The sequence below is a fragment of the Meriones unguiculatus genome, chromosome 14, assembly GCF_030254825.1.
Source record: "Meriones unguiculatus strain TT.TT164.6M chromosome 14, Bangor_MerUng_6.1, whole genome shotgun sequence".
Lineage (NCBI taxonomy): Eukaryota > Metazoa > Chordata > Mammalia > Rodentia > Muridae > Meriones > Meriones unguiculatus.
The window spans coordinates 48,349,083-48,362,118 of record NC_083361.1 but is presented as its reverse complement, the minus strand read 5'-3'; the positions used below and the strand labels follow the sequence as shown (position 1 = coordinate 48,362,118).

The window sequence follows — 13,036 nt, the reverse complement described above, 5'->3', positions numbered from 1 at the left end:
ACGGGCTAGTAGGTTAGTGCGTAGAAAACATCTTCTTTTCATCAGATTTAACCTGAAGCATGGTAGATGATTCCAACGCTCTTCCAAGTGGAAGACTTGAGTTCTATGTATCGAGAAATGGTAACATTCATGTAGACCAAATGGAACCTTTGGATTCCCCTCTCTTCCAAGATGAGGTTGCATGGCAGGGAAGAAATCTAAAGTCAATTTTGGAACACTTTGTTGGATAAACAAGGAGAGAATTCCATGCACAGAGGACAAATTTCAACAACACCCTGAAATCTCAAAGATACCGTAGGGCTTACTGACTTTCACCTCTGTGCAACTTGTTCATTTTGACTTTGAGAAACAAGGAGTTAAGAAGGACCATACTGCAATGCTATAGGCAGTGCCTCTTCTTTGCTTTGTCCAACTTCCCCGCTGCCAACTGAGAGGCATCCACACTGTGTCTGCTGGCACTGGCAAAGATGCTCTCACAGACAGCTTTTGAGGAAGCCATTAGAAGAAGTGAAATTCTTGCCAGAGTGGCGAAAATCTGAGGGGATTGGAAAGGAGGAAATGAATTCAATAGTTGATTCTGGGAAAGACTGAACGGCTGGCAGACTTGAAGGTCGGGACACTTAGAAAGTCAAGGTTGCCTAGACACATTTCCTTTTCTGATAACCTTCCTACTTATTATGTTGCAGGCTAAAACTTGGAGAGGTGCTTCCCTTCTGGCAGGACAGGTAAGCAGTTACGCTGCTTCCCATGGTGTCTTTTGTTTGTGGCTGGCTGAAATCTCGGTTGTCTAAATATTTACCTACTGTGTACTTCTAGAGATGAGATTTATTTGACGTCTCTCTCATGGCTAAACAACCTAAGCTTCATCTTGCCTCTTGCTGGAGGAACACTTGCTATGGCCCTGGCTTTGTAGGGGACTTAGCTAGGTAGTCCCAACCCAAGCAAGTGACAAGGATACTACCTAATACCATTAGTATGTTGAGGTGCATTTGGAAAACCAACAGTTGGGTGAAGTTTTTGGCATATTCGACTTTCTTTTGAAGCTACCATTGAAGCTTCCAATTCTAAATAATATATCCAGAAGTACTAAGAAAAGCCTTCTCCCAGCTCATTCCCTTATCGACAATCAATCTCAATGAATTAAACTCTCATTTCTGCCCTGACAGGTGTGGAACCCAAAGGAAGATGATACGGTGTTAGGAGTCTCAACCCCTAGAGCACAGAACAATAACCCTCACAAATTTCATCTATCCTTGATTCTCTTGAGTGGATACTAAGAAAGCAACCCATGCGTTTTCATGTCCTTGTAAATAGCATGGAAACTTGCAATCTTGCCCTCTAAAATTCAGGTGAATTGCCATAAAGTTTTCGCAGCCCCAAACAGAGCTGACAATGAACCATAATTTTTCTTTTTATAAATGATTATGGATTATGTTGAGCCAGAAATCTAGTTATCCATTGTCAGAAAAAACAAACCAAACCAAACCAAAACAAAACAAAACGAAGAATATTTTTGTTATTAAATGCAATGCCTTCCTTCATCTTGGAAACTGGGTGGTTTTGAGTTTATTTGAAGAAACATGACATGAGAGGTGATATGAAGAGCAGGTTCAGGAATCAGGCACGCAGAATCCAACTCCTGTTCCTGTCAATGTCCTGTGGGATACCTGGTGATGTATATGGACCAAAATGTAGCTTGGTTTGTGTGTTCCAATTTGTGTGTTCCAAGGAAATATGGAACGAGCTGGTGGTCATGTGACATACATCACAAAATCCTCCAGAGCATTGACAATTGCAGGACAACTGGAAGGCTCAATACTGTGCACTATAAGATGGAGAGGAACATACATGGAAGACAGGGAACAGGAGGAGGAATCCTATAAGCAGGGTAAAGAGGAAGAACATACAATCAAAACCGCAAATTAGGATGTAGAAAAAATCTTATCTAGATAGGAACAAAGTCATTTGGCTTACTTGAATGTTTTCTCTATTCTTACCAAAATCTCTGTTGTAAAGATTAAGTACATAAGTTCAGGGAATATTCACAGGTACCTGATTTGTGGCCAGTGACACCCAACAAATGTAATGTTTTGACCTCTATTTTTCTCATATGGTGTCAAAGGGGAAAGGCTCTTTAATCCTGTCCTCTGTGTTTCCCCACAACCTTTGACAGAATGAGCTACATGCCTCCTGCACAGTTTTGAACTTCCTTGTCTAGGCCCAGGAGTCTAGCTCTCTGGGGTTTCACTTGGTAGGTGAAAACTCATGTGTTGAGCGAAGGCCTTTCTGGATCTATGATGACAACAGGTATCTGAGGACGTTGACTGACTTGAACAGATGCGATCTGAGTTCCAGATATGAGGTCCTCGTGAAACCCATGAGGATTTCAGAGCCTGCCTGGCACTCCTCCCTCTACAGACTGGATGAGAACTGTGCAGTTTGGCATCAGATTCGGAGACTTTTCGAAAAAGGCCTGATAACAGTACATATACTTGGTTTGATACATTCTTCATTGCTTTCTATTTTCAAAGAGAATGAAATGATTCCAAGTGATAGGGAGACAGCCTTTACTATAGGAGTAGGCACATATATCAGGTAGAGATGACTGTAGGTGCAAATGACGTAACCAAATAATATCTAGGAACTGATGAATTCGAACGTGCTACTCATTCCTAGTCTCGGTCAATGTACCCTTGCACATATGTGATAAAGTGTCAGAAGGGGATGTTATGGCTCATACCAGTAGTCCCAAGAATATTGGAGGACAATGACTGCCCTCGCCCTTTACCCAAAGTTGTGTAAAGGCTGACGTATAACAAATAATTCCAGCATCATTCAATTTATATAGAGGGAAAATTGAAATGGTCTTTCCTGTTGGAGGCTGGGTAAATTCTAGATAATAATGGCTAGGTGAGAAGCCAGGGTACCTGTTGGAGACATTCCCTAGTTTTATTGGTGTTCATCATTTATGTCTTAGCTGCCAAAATCTTCCAGAGCATGTTGTGTTTACTTATCTCTCTATCGCATGGAAACCATCTCAGTTGATGCAAAATGAGAAATGACAATTGGGCTTTGCTTTCTGTTATTTGTTGTTGTTTCTGTTTTCCTCCTGGGTACATTCATCCTCTTATTGCCGCTCTCACACAGATGCAAATCATCTCTTCTAACAAAATTTGCGTTTAACCCAAGTTCTATGAAAACATCTATTCCTTTAAAAAACAAAGGAAAGATATTTCTAAAGAACATGTTGCTATCTGGTAGACCCACAGTCCTGATAATGGATCAGACGTGCTAACTCTCCAATGAAATAAGAAAGAACCACACACTGAATTTTTTTAACATACTCATGATGAACACAATTAATTCAGATCTGCCACACACACACACACACACACATATATATATGTATATATATATATCTTGCTTCTAACAGACTTTTAGGAAGCAGGAGCATAGGACTCGTGAAAACATTTGTTGGATACACAATTTTTAAAGCCATGGTTGAAGCTTGAATATCCAATCAAGGACATCATGTAATCTCAGATGTGTAGTACAACATACTCGATAAAAAGCAACCCAAGAGTATTTGACCACGGGCTAGTCAGTTAGTGCGTAGAAAATATCTTCTTTTCATCCGATTTAACCTGAAGCATGGTAGATGATTCCAACACTCTTCCAAGTGGAAGACTTGAGTTCCATGTATCGAGAAATGGTAACATTCATGTAGACCAAATGGAACCTTTGGATTCCCCTCTCTTCCAAGATGAGGTTGTATGGCAGGGAAGAAATCTAAAGTCAATTTTGGAACACTCTGTTGGATAAACAAGGAGAGAATTCCATGCACAGCGGACAAATTTCAATGACACCCTGAAATCTCAAAGATACCGTAGGGCTTACTGACTTTCACCTCTGTGCAACTTGTTCATTTTGACTTTGAGAAACAAGGAGTTAAGAAGGACCATACTGCAATGCTATAGGCAGTGCCTCTTCTTAGCTTTGTCCAACTTCCCCGCTGCCAACTGAGAGGCATCCACACTGTGTCTGCTGGCACTGGCAAAGATGCTCTCACAGACAGCTTTTGAGGAAGCCATTAGAAGAAGTGAAATTCTTGCCAGAGTGGGGAAAATCTGAGGGGATTGGAAGGGAGGAAATGAATTCAATAGTTGATTCTGGGAAAGACTGAATGGCTGGCAGACTTGAAGGTCGGGACACTTAGAAAGTCAAGGTTGCCTAGACGCATTTCCTTTTCTGATAACCTTCATACTTATTATGTTGCAGGCTAAAACTTGGAGAGGTGCTTCCCTTCTGGCAGGACAGGTAAGTGACGCTGCTTCCCATTGTGTCTTTTGTTTGTAGGCAGGCTGCATTCTCGCCTGACTAAATATTTACTTACTGTGTAACACTAGAGATGAGATTTATTTAACGTCCCTCTCATGGCTAAACATCCTAGGCTTCGTCTTGCCTCTTGATGGTGGAACACTTGCTATGGCCCTGGCATTGTAGGGGACTTAGCTAGGTAGTCCCAACCCAAGCACGTGACAAGGATACTACCTACTACCATTAGTATTTTGAGGTGCATTTGGAAAACCAACAGTTGGGTGAAGTTATTGGCATATTTGACTTTCTTTTGAAGCTACCATTGACGCTTCCAATTCTAAATAATATATCCAGAAGTACTAAGAAAAGCATTCTCCCAACTCCTTCCCCTTTCGACATTCAAGCTCAAAGAATTAAACTTTTTTTTCTGCCCTGACAGGTGTGGAACCCAAAGGAAGATGATAGGGTGTTAGGAGTCTAGACCCCTAGAGCACAGAACAATAACCCTCACAAATTTCATCTATCATTGATCCTCTGGCGTGGATACTAAGAGAGCAACCCATGCGTTTTCACTTCCTTGTAAGTAGCATGGAAACATGCAATCTTGCCCTCTAAAATTCAGGTGAATTGCCATAAAGTTTTCAAAAACCCAAACAGAGCTGACAATGAACCATATTTATTCTTTTTATAAATGATTATGGATTATGTTGAGCCAGAAATCTAGTTGTCCATTGTCAGAACAAAACAAAACAAAACTAAGAATATTTTTGTTATTAAATGCAATGCCTTCCTTCATCTTGGAACCTGGGTGGTGTTGAGTTCATTTGAAGAAACATGACATGAGAGGTGATAAGAAGAGAAGGTTCAGGAATCAGGCACACAGAACCCAACTCCTGTCCCTGTCAATGTCCTGTGGGATACCTGGTGATGTATATGGACCAAAATATAGCTTGGCCTGTGTGTTGCTTTTTGTTGTCCAAGGAAATATGGAAGGAGCTGGTGGTCATGCGACATACATCACAAAATCCTCCAGAGCATTGACAATTGCAGGACAAATGGAAGGCTCAATACTGTGCACTGTAAGATGGAGAGGAACATACATGGAAGACAGGGAACAGGAGGAGGAAGTGTAAAGGCGGGTTAACATGACGAGCATAGAATCAAAACCGCAAATTAGGATGTTGAAAAAATCTTATCTAGATAGGAAAAAAGTCATTTTGCTTTCTTGAATGTTTTCTCTATTCTTACCAAATCTTTGTTGTAAAGATTAAATACATAAATTCAAGGAACATTCACAGGTACCCGATTTGGGGCCAGTGACACCCACCAAAGGCAATGTGTTGACCTCTATTTTTCTCATATGGTGTCAAAGGGGAAAGGCTCTTTAATCCTGTCCTCTGTGTTTCCCCAGAACCTTTGACAGATTGAGCTACATGCCTCCTGCACAGTTTTGAACTTCCTTGTCAAGGCCCAGGAGTCTAGCTCTCTGGGATTTCACTTGGTAGGTGAAAACTCATGTGTTGAGCGAAGGCCTTTCTGGATCTATGATGACAACAGGTCTCTGAGGACGTTGACTGACTTGAACAGATGCGATCTGAGGTCCAGATATGAGGTCCTCGTGAGACCCATGAGGAGTTCAGAGCCTGCTTGCACTCTTCCCTCTTCAGAGAGGATGAGAACTGTGCAGTATGGCATCAGATTCTGAGATTTTTCGAAAAAGGCCTCATAACAATACCCATACATGGTTTGATACAATCATCATTGCTTTCTATTTTCAAAGAGAAAGAAATGATTCCAAGTGATAGGGAGACAACCTTTACTATAGGAGTAGGCACATATATCAGGTAGAGATGACTGTAGGTGCAAATGACGTACTCAAAAAATATGTAAGAACTGATGAATTAGAATGTGCTGCTCATTCCTAGTCTCCGGCGATGTACCCTTGCACATATGTGGTAAAGTGTCAGGCTGGGAGGTTAGGGCTCATGCCAGTAGTCCCAAGAATATTGGAGGACAATGACTGCCCTCGCACTTTTCCCAAAGTTGTGTAAAGGCTGACGTATAACTAATAATTAAAGGATCATTCAATTTATATAGAGGGAAAATTGAAATGGTCTTTCCTGTTGGAGGCTCGGTAAATTCTAGATAATAATGGCTAGGTGAGAAACCAGGGCACCTGTTTGAGACATTCCCCAGTTTTATTGGTGTTCATCATTTATGTCTTAGCTGCCAAAATCTTCCAGAGCATGTTGTGTTTACCTATCTCTTTCTCGCATGGAAACCATCTCAGTTGATCCATCATGAGAAATGACAATTGGGCTTTGCTTTCTGTTACTTGTTGTTGTTGTTTTTCTTTTCCTCCTGGGTACATTCATCCTCTTATTGCCGCTCACACAGATGCAAATCATCTATTCTAACAAAATTTGCGTGTTACCCAAGATCTGTGAAAACAACTATTCCTTTATGAAACAAGGAAAGATATTTCTAAAGAACATGTTGCTAGCTGGTAGACCCACAATCCTGATAATGGATCAATCGTGCTAACTCTCCAATGAAACAAGAAAGAACCACACACTGAATCTTCTTAACATCCTCATGATGAACACAATTAATTCAGAACTGACACACACATATATGTATATATATATATCTTACTACTAACAGACTTTTACGAAGCTTGAGCATAGGACTCTTGGTAACACTTGCTGGATACAGAATTTCTAAAGCCATGGTTGAAGCTTGAATATCCAATCAAGGACATCATGTAATCTCAGATGTGTAGTACAACATACTCGATAAAAAGCAACCCAGTGTATTTGACCACGGGCTAGTCAGTTAGTGCGTAGAAAACATCTTCTTTTCATCAGATTTAACCTGAAGCATGGTAGATGATTCCAACGCTCTTCCAAGTGGAATACTTGAGTTCCATGAATCGAGACATGGTAACATACATGTAGACAAAAAGGTACCTTTGGATTCCCCTATCTTCCAAGATGAGGTTGCATGGCAGGGAAGAAATCTAAAGTCAATTGTGGAACACTCTGTTGGATAAACAAGGAGAGGATTCCATGCACAGAGGACAAATTTCAATGACACCTTGAAATCTCAAAGATACCATTGGGCTTACTGACTTTCACCTCTGTGCAACTTGGTCGCTTTGACTTTGAGAAAGGAGGAGTTAAGAATGACCATACTGCAATGCTATACTCACTGCTTTGTCTTTGCTTTGTCCAACTTCCTAGCTGCCCACTGAGAGGCGTCCACACTGTGCCTGCTGACACTGGCAAAGATGCTCTCACAGACAGCTTCTGAGGAAGTCATCAGAAGAAGAGAAATCCTTGCCACAGTGGCTAAAATCTGAGGGGATTGGAAGGGAGGAAATGAATTCAATAGTTGGTTCTGGGAAAGACTGAACTCCTGGCAGACTTGAAGGTCGGGACACATTAGAAAGTCAAGGTTGCCTAAACACATTTCCTTTTCTGATAACCTTCATACTTATTATGTTGCAGGCTAAAACTTGGAGAGTTGCTTCCCTTCTGGCAGGACAGGTAAGTGACGCTGCTTCCCATTGTGTCTTTTGTTTGTAAGCAGGCTGAATTCTCGCCTGACTAAATATTTACCTACTGTGTACCACTAGAGATGAGATTTATTTAACATCCCTCTCATGGCTAAACAACCTAGGCTTCATCTTGCCTCTTGATGGTGGAACACTTGCTATGGCCCTGGCATTGTAGGGGACTTAGCTAGGTAGTCCCAACCCAAGCAAGTGTCAAGGATACTACCTAATACCATTAGTATTTTGAGGTGCATTTGGAAAACCAACAGTTGGGTGAAGTTATTGGCATATTTGACTTTCTTTTGAAGCTACCATTGAAGCTTCCAATTCTAAATAATATATCCCGAAGTACTAAGAAAAGCCTTCTCCCAGCTCCTTCCCTTATCGACATTCAAGCTCAAAGAATTAAACTCTTCTTTCTGCCCTGACAGGGGTGGAACCCAAAGGAAGATGATAGGGTGTTAGGAGTCTAGACCCCTAGAGCACAGAACAATAACCCTCACAAATTTCATCTATCCTTGATTCTCTGGCGTGGATACTAAGAAAGCAACCCATGCATTTTCATGTCCTTGTAAGTAGCATGGAAACTTGCAATCTTGCCCTCTAAAATTCAGGTGAATTGCCATAAAGTTTTCGAAAACCCAAACAGAGCTGACAATGAACCATATTTATTCTTTTTATAAATGATTATGGATTATGTTGAGCCAGAAATCTAGTTGTGCATTGTCAGAACAAAACAAAACAAAACTAAGAATATTTTTGGTATTAAATGCAATGCCTTCCTTCATCTTGGAACCTGGGTGGTGTTGAGTTCATTTGAAGAAACATGACATGAGAGGTGATAAGAAGAGAAGGTTCAGGAATCAGGCACACAGAACACAACTCCTGTCCCTGTCAATGTCCTGTGGGATACCTGGTGATGTATATGGACCAAAATGTAGCTTGGCCTGTTTGTTGCTTTTTGTGGTCCAAGGAAATATGGAAGGAGCTGGTGGTCATGCGACATACATCACAAAATCCTCCAGAGCATTGACAATTGCAGGACAAATGGAAGGCTCAATACTGTGCACTGTAAGATGGAGAGGAACATACACGGAAGACAGGGAACAGGAGGAGGAAGTGTAAAGGCGGGTAAAGAGGAAGAGCATAGAATCAAAACCGCAAATTAGGATGTAGAAAAAATCTTATCTAGATAGGAAAAAAAGTCATTTTGCTTTCTTGAATGTTTTCTCTCTTCTTACCAAATCTTTGTTGTAAAGATTAAATACATAAGTTCAGGGAACATTCACAGGTACCCGATTTGGGGCCAGTGACACCCACCAAAGGCAATGTGTTGACCTCTATTTTTCTCATATGGTGTCAAAGGGGAAAGGCTCTTTAATCCTGTCCTCTGTGTTTCCCCAGAACCTTTGACAGAATGAGCTACATGCCTCCTGCACAGTTTTGAACTTCCTTGTCAAGGCCCAGGAGTCTATCTCTCTGGGGTTTCACTTGGTAGGTGAAAACTCATGTGTTGAGCGAAGGCCTTTCTGGATCTATGATGACAACAGGTATCTGAGGACGTTGACTGACTTGAACAGATGCGATCTGAGGTCCAGATATGAGGTCCTCCTGAGACCCATGAGGAGTTCAGAGCCTGCCTTGCACTCTTCCCTCTTCAGAGAGGATGAGAACTGTGCAGTATGGCATCAGATTCTGAGATTTTTCGAAAAAGGCCTTATAATGGTACCATACTTGGTTTGATACAATCTTCATTGCTTTCTATTTTCAAAGAGATAGAAATGATTCCAAGTGATAGGGAGACAACCTTTACTATAGGAGTAGGCACATATATCCGGTAGAGATGACTGTAGGTGCAAATGACGTACTCAAAAAATATGTAAGAACTAATGAATTATATGTAAGAACGTGCTGCTCATTAGTAGTCTCCGGCGATGTACCCTTGCACATATGTGGTAAAGTGTCAGGAGGGGAGGTTAGGGCTCATGCCAGTAGTCCCAAGAATATTGGAGGACAATGACTGCCCTCGCACTTTACCCAAAGTTGTGTAAAGGCTGACGTATAACTAAAAATTAAAGGATCATTCAATTTATATAGAGGGAAAATTGAAATGGTCTTTCCTGCTGGAGGCTGGGTAAATTCTAGATAATAATGGCTAGGTGAGAAGCCAGGGCACCTGTTTGAGACATTCCCTAGTTTTATTGGTGTTCATCATTTATGTCTTAGCTGCCAAAATCTTCCAGAGCATGTTGTGTTTACCTATCTCTCTCTCGCATGGAAACCATCTCAGTTGATCCATCATGAGAAATGACAATTGGGCTTTGCTTTCTGTTATTTGTTGTTGTTGTTTCTGTTTTCCTCCTGGGTACATTCATCTTCTTATTGCCACTCTCACACAGATGCAAATCATCTATTTTAACAAAATTTGCGTGTTACCCAAGATCTATGAGAACAACTATTCCTTTATGAAACAAGGAAAGATATTGTTAAAGAACATGTTGCTAGATGGTAGACCCACAATCCTGATAATGGATCAGACGCGCTAAATCTCCAATGAAACAAGAAAGAACCACACACTGAATCTTCTTAACATCCTCATGATGAACACAATTAATTCAGAACTGACACACACATATATGTATATATATATATATATATATCTTGCTACTATCAGAGTTTTACGAACCTGGAGCATAGGACTCTTGGTAACACTAGTTGGATACACAATTTCTAAAGCCATGGTTGAAGCTTGAATATCCAATCAAGGACATCATGTAATCTCAGATGTGTAGTACAACATACTTGATAAAAAACAACCCATGTGTATTTGACCACGGGCTAGTCAGTTAGTGCGTAGAAAACATCTTATTTTCATCAGATTTAACCTGAAGCATGGTAGATGATTCCAACGCTCTTCCAAGTGGAAGACTTGAGTTCCATGAATCGAGACATCGTAACATACATGTAGACAAAAAGGTACCTTTGGATAGCCCTCTCTTCCAAGATGAGGTTGCATGGCAGGGAAGAAATCTAAAGTCAATAATGGAACACTCTGTTGGATAAACAAGGAGAGAATTCCATGCACAGAGGACAAATTTCAATGACACCCTGAAATCTCAAAGATACCATTGGGCTTACTGACTTTCACCTCTGTGCAACTTGGTCGTTTTGACTTTGAGAAAGGAGGAGTTAAGAATGACCATACTGCAATGCTATACTCACTGCTTCTTCTTTGCTTTGTCCAACTTCCTCGCTGCCCACTGAGAGGCGTCCACACTGTGCCTGCTGGCACTGGCAAAGATGCTCTCACAGACAGCTTCTGAGGAAGTCATCAGAAGAAGAGAAATCCTTGCCCCAGTGGCTAAAATCTGAGGGGATTGGAAGGGAGGAAATGAATTCAATAGTTGGTTCTGGGAAAGACTGAAGTGCTGGCAGACTTGAAGGTCGGGACACTTTAGAAAGTCAAGGTTGCCTAGACGCATTTCATTTTCTGATAACCTTCATACTTATTATGTTGCAGGCTAAAACTTGGAGAGGTGCTTCCCTTCTGGCAGGACAGGTAAGTGACGCTGCTTCCCATTGTGTCTTTTGTTTGTAGGCAGGCTGCATTCTCGCCTGACTAAATATTTACCTACTGTGTACCACTAGAGAAGAGATTTATTTAACGTCCCTCTCATGGCTAAACAACCTAGGCTTCATCTTGCCTCTTGATGGTGGAACACTTGCTATGGCCCTGGCAATGTAGGGGACTTAGCTAGGTAGTCCCAACCCAAGCAAGTGACAAGGATACTACCTAATACCATTAGTATTTTGAGGTGCATTTGGAAAACCAACAGTTGGGTGAAGTTATTGGGATATTTGAATTTCTTTTGAAGCTACCATTGAAGCTTCCAATTCTAAATAATATATCCAGAAGTACTAAGAAAAGCCTTCTCCCAGCTCCTTCCCTTATCGACACTCAAGCTCAAAGAATTAAACTCTTATTTCTGCCCTGACAGGTGTGGAACCCAAAGGAAGGTGATAGGGTGTTAGGAGTCTTGACCCCTAGAGCACAGAACAATAACCCTCACAAATTTCATCTATCCTTGATCCTCTGGCGTGGATACTAAGAGAGCAACCCATGCGTTTTCACTTCCTTGTTAGTAGCATGGAAACATGCAATCTTGCCCTCTAAAATTCAGGTGAATTGCCATAAAGTTTTCGAAAACCCAAACAGAGCTGACAATGAACCATATTTATTCTTTTTATAAATGATTATGGATTATGTTGTGCCAGAAATCTAGTTGTCCATTGTCAGAACGAAACAAAACAAAACTAAGAATATTTTTGGTATTAAATGCAATGCCTTCCTTCATCTTGGAAACTGGGTGGTGTTGAGTTCATTTGAAGAAACATGACATGAGAGGTGATACGAAGAGAAGGTTCAGGAATCAGGCACACAGAACCCAACTCCTGTCCCTGTCAATGTCCTGTGGGATACCTGGTGATGTATATGGACCAAAATGTAGCTTGGCCTCTGTTTTGCTTTTTGTTGTCCAAGGAAATATGGAGGGAGCTGGTGGTCATGCGACATACATCACAAAATCCTCCAGAGCATTGACAATTGCAGGACAACTGGAAGGCTCAATACTGGGCACTGTAAGATGGAGAGGAACATACATGGAAGACAGGGAACAGTGGGAGGAAGTGTAAAGGCGGGTTAACATGAAGAGCATAGAATCAAAACCGCAAATTAGGTTGTTGAAAAAATCTTATCTAGATAGGAAAAAAAGTCATTTTGCTTTCTTGAATGTTTTCTCTCTTCTTACCAAATCTTTGTTGTAAAGATTAAATACATAAGTTCAAGGAACATTCACATGTACCCGATTTGGGGCCAGTGACACCCACCAAAGGCAATGTGTTGACCTCTATTTTTCTCATATGGTGTCAAAGGGGAAAGGCTCTTTAATCCTCTCCTCTGTGTTTCCCCAGAACCTTTGACAGAATGAGCTACATGCCTCCTGCACAGTTTTGAACTTCCTTGTCAAGGCCCAGGAGTCTAGCTCTCTGGGGTTTCACTTGGTAGGTGAAAACTCATGTGTTGAGCGAAGGCCTTTCTGGATCTATGATGACAACAGGTATCTGAGGACGTTGACTGACCTGAACAGATGCGATCTGAGGTCC

The 13,036-nt window shown here is 41.2% G+C and overlaps 4 non-coding genes across 4 annotated transcripts; all 4 read left to right on the top strand.

The window, feature by feature from the left end:
- The first annotated feature begins 2,288 nt into the window (after positions 1-2,288).
- On the top strand, positions 2,289-2,353 carry LOC132647395 (small nucleolar RNA SNORD109A). Its single transcript, XR_009585763.1, has one exon. It is a non-coding gene; the product is annotated as a small nucleolar RNA SNORD109A (small nucleolar RNA).
- Positions 2,354-5,855: 3,502 nt separating this feature from the next.
- LOC132647817 (small nucleolar RNA SNORD109A) lies at positions 5,856-5,920 on the top strand. The gene has a single exon (XR_009586158.1). It is a non-coding gene; the product is annotated as a small nucleolar RNA SNORD109A (small nucleolar RNA).
- A 3,484-nt stretch (positions 5,921-9,404) lies between these two features.
- Positions 9,405-9,469, top strand: LOC132647745 (small nucleolar RNA SNORD109A). The gene has a single exon (XR_009586088.1). It is a non-coding gene; the product is annotated as a small nucleolar RNA SNORD109A (small nucleolar RNA).
- A 3,502-nt stretch (positions 9,470-12,971) lies between these two features.
- On the top strand, positions 12,972-13,036 carry LOC132647778 (small nucleolar RNA SNORD109A). The gene has a single exon (XR_009586122.1). It is a non-coding gene; the product is annotated as a small nucleolar RNA SNORD109A (small nucleolar RNA).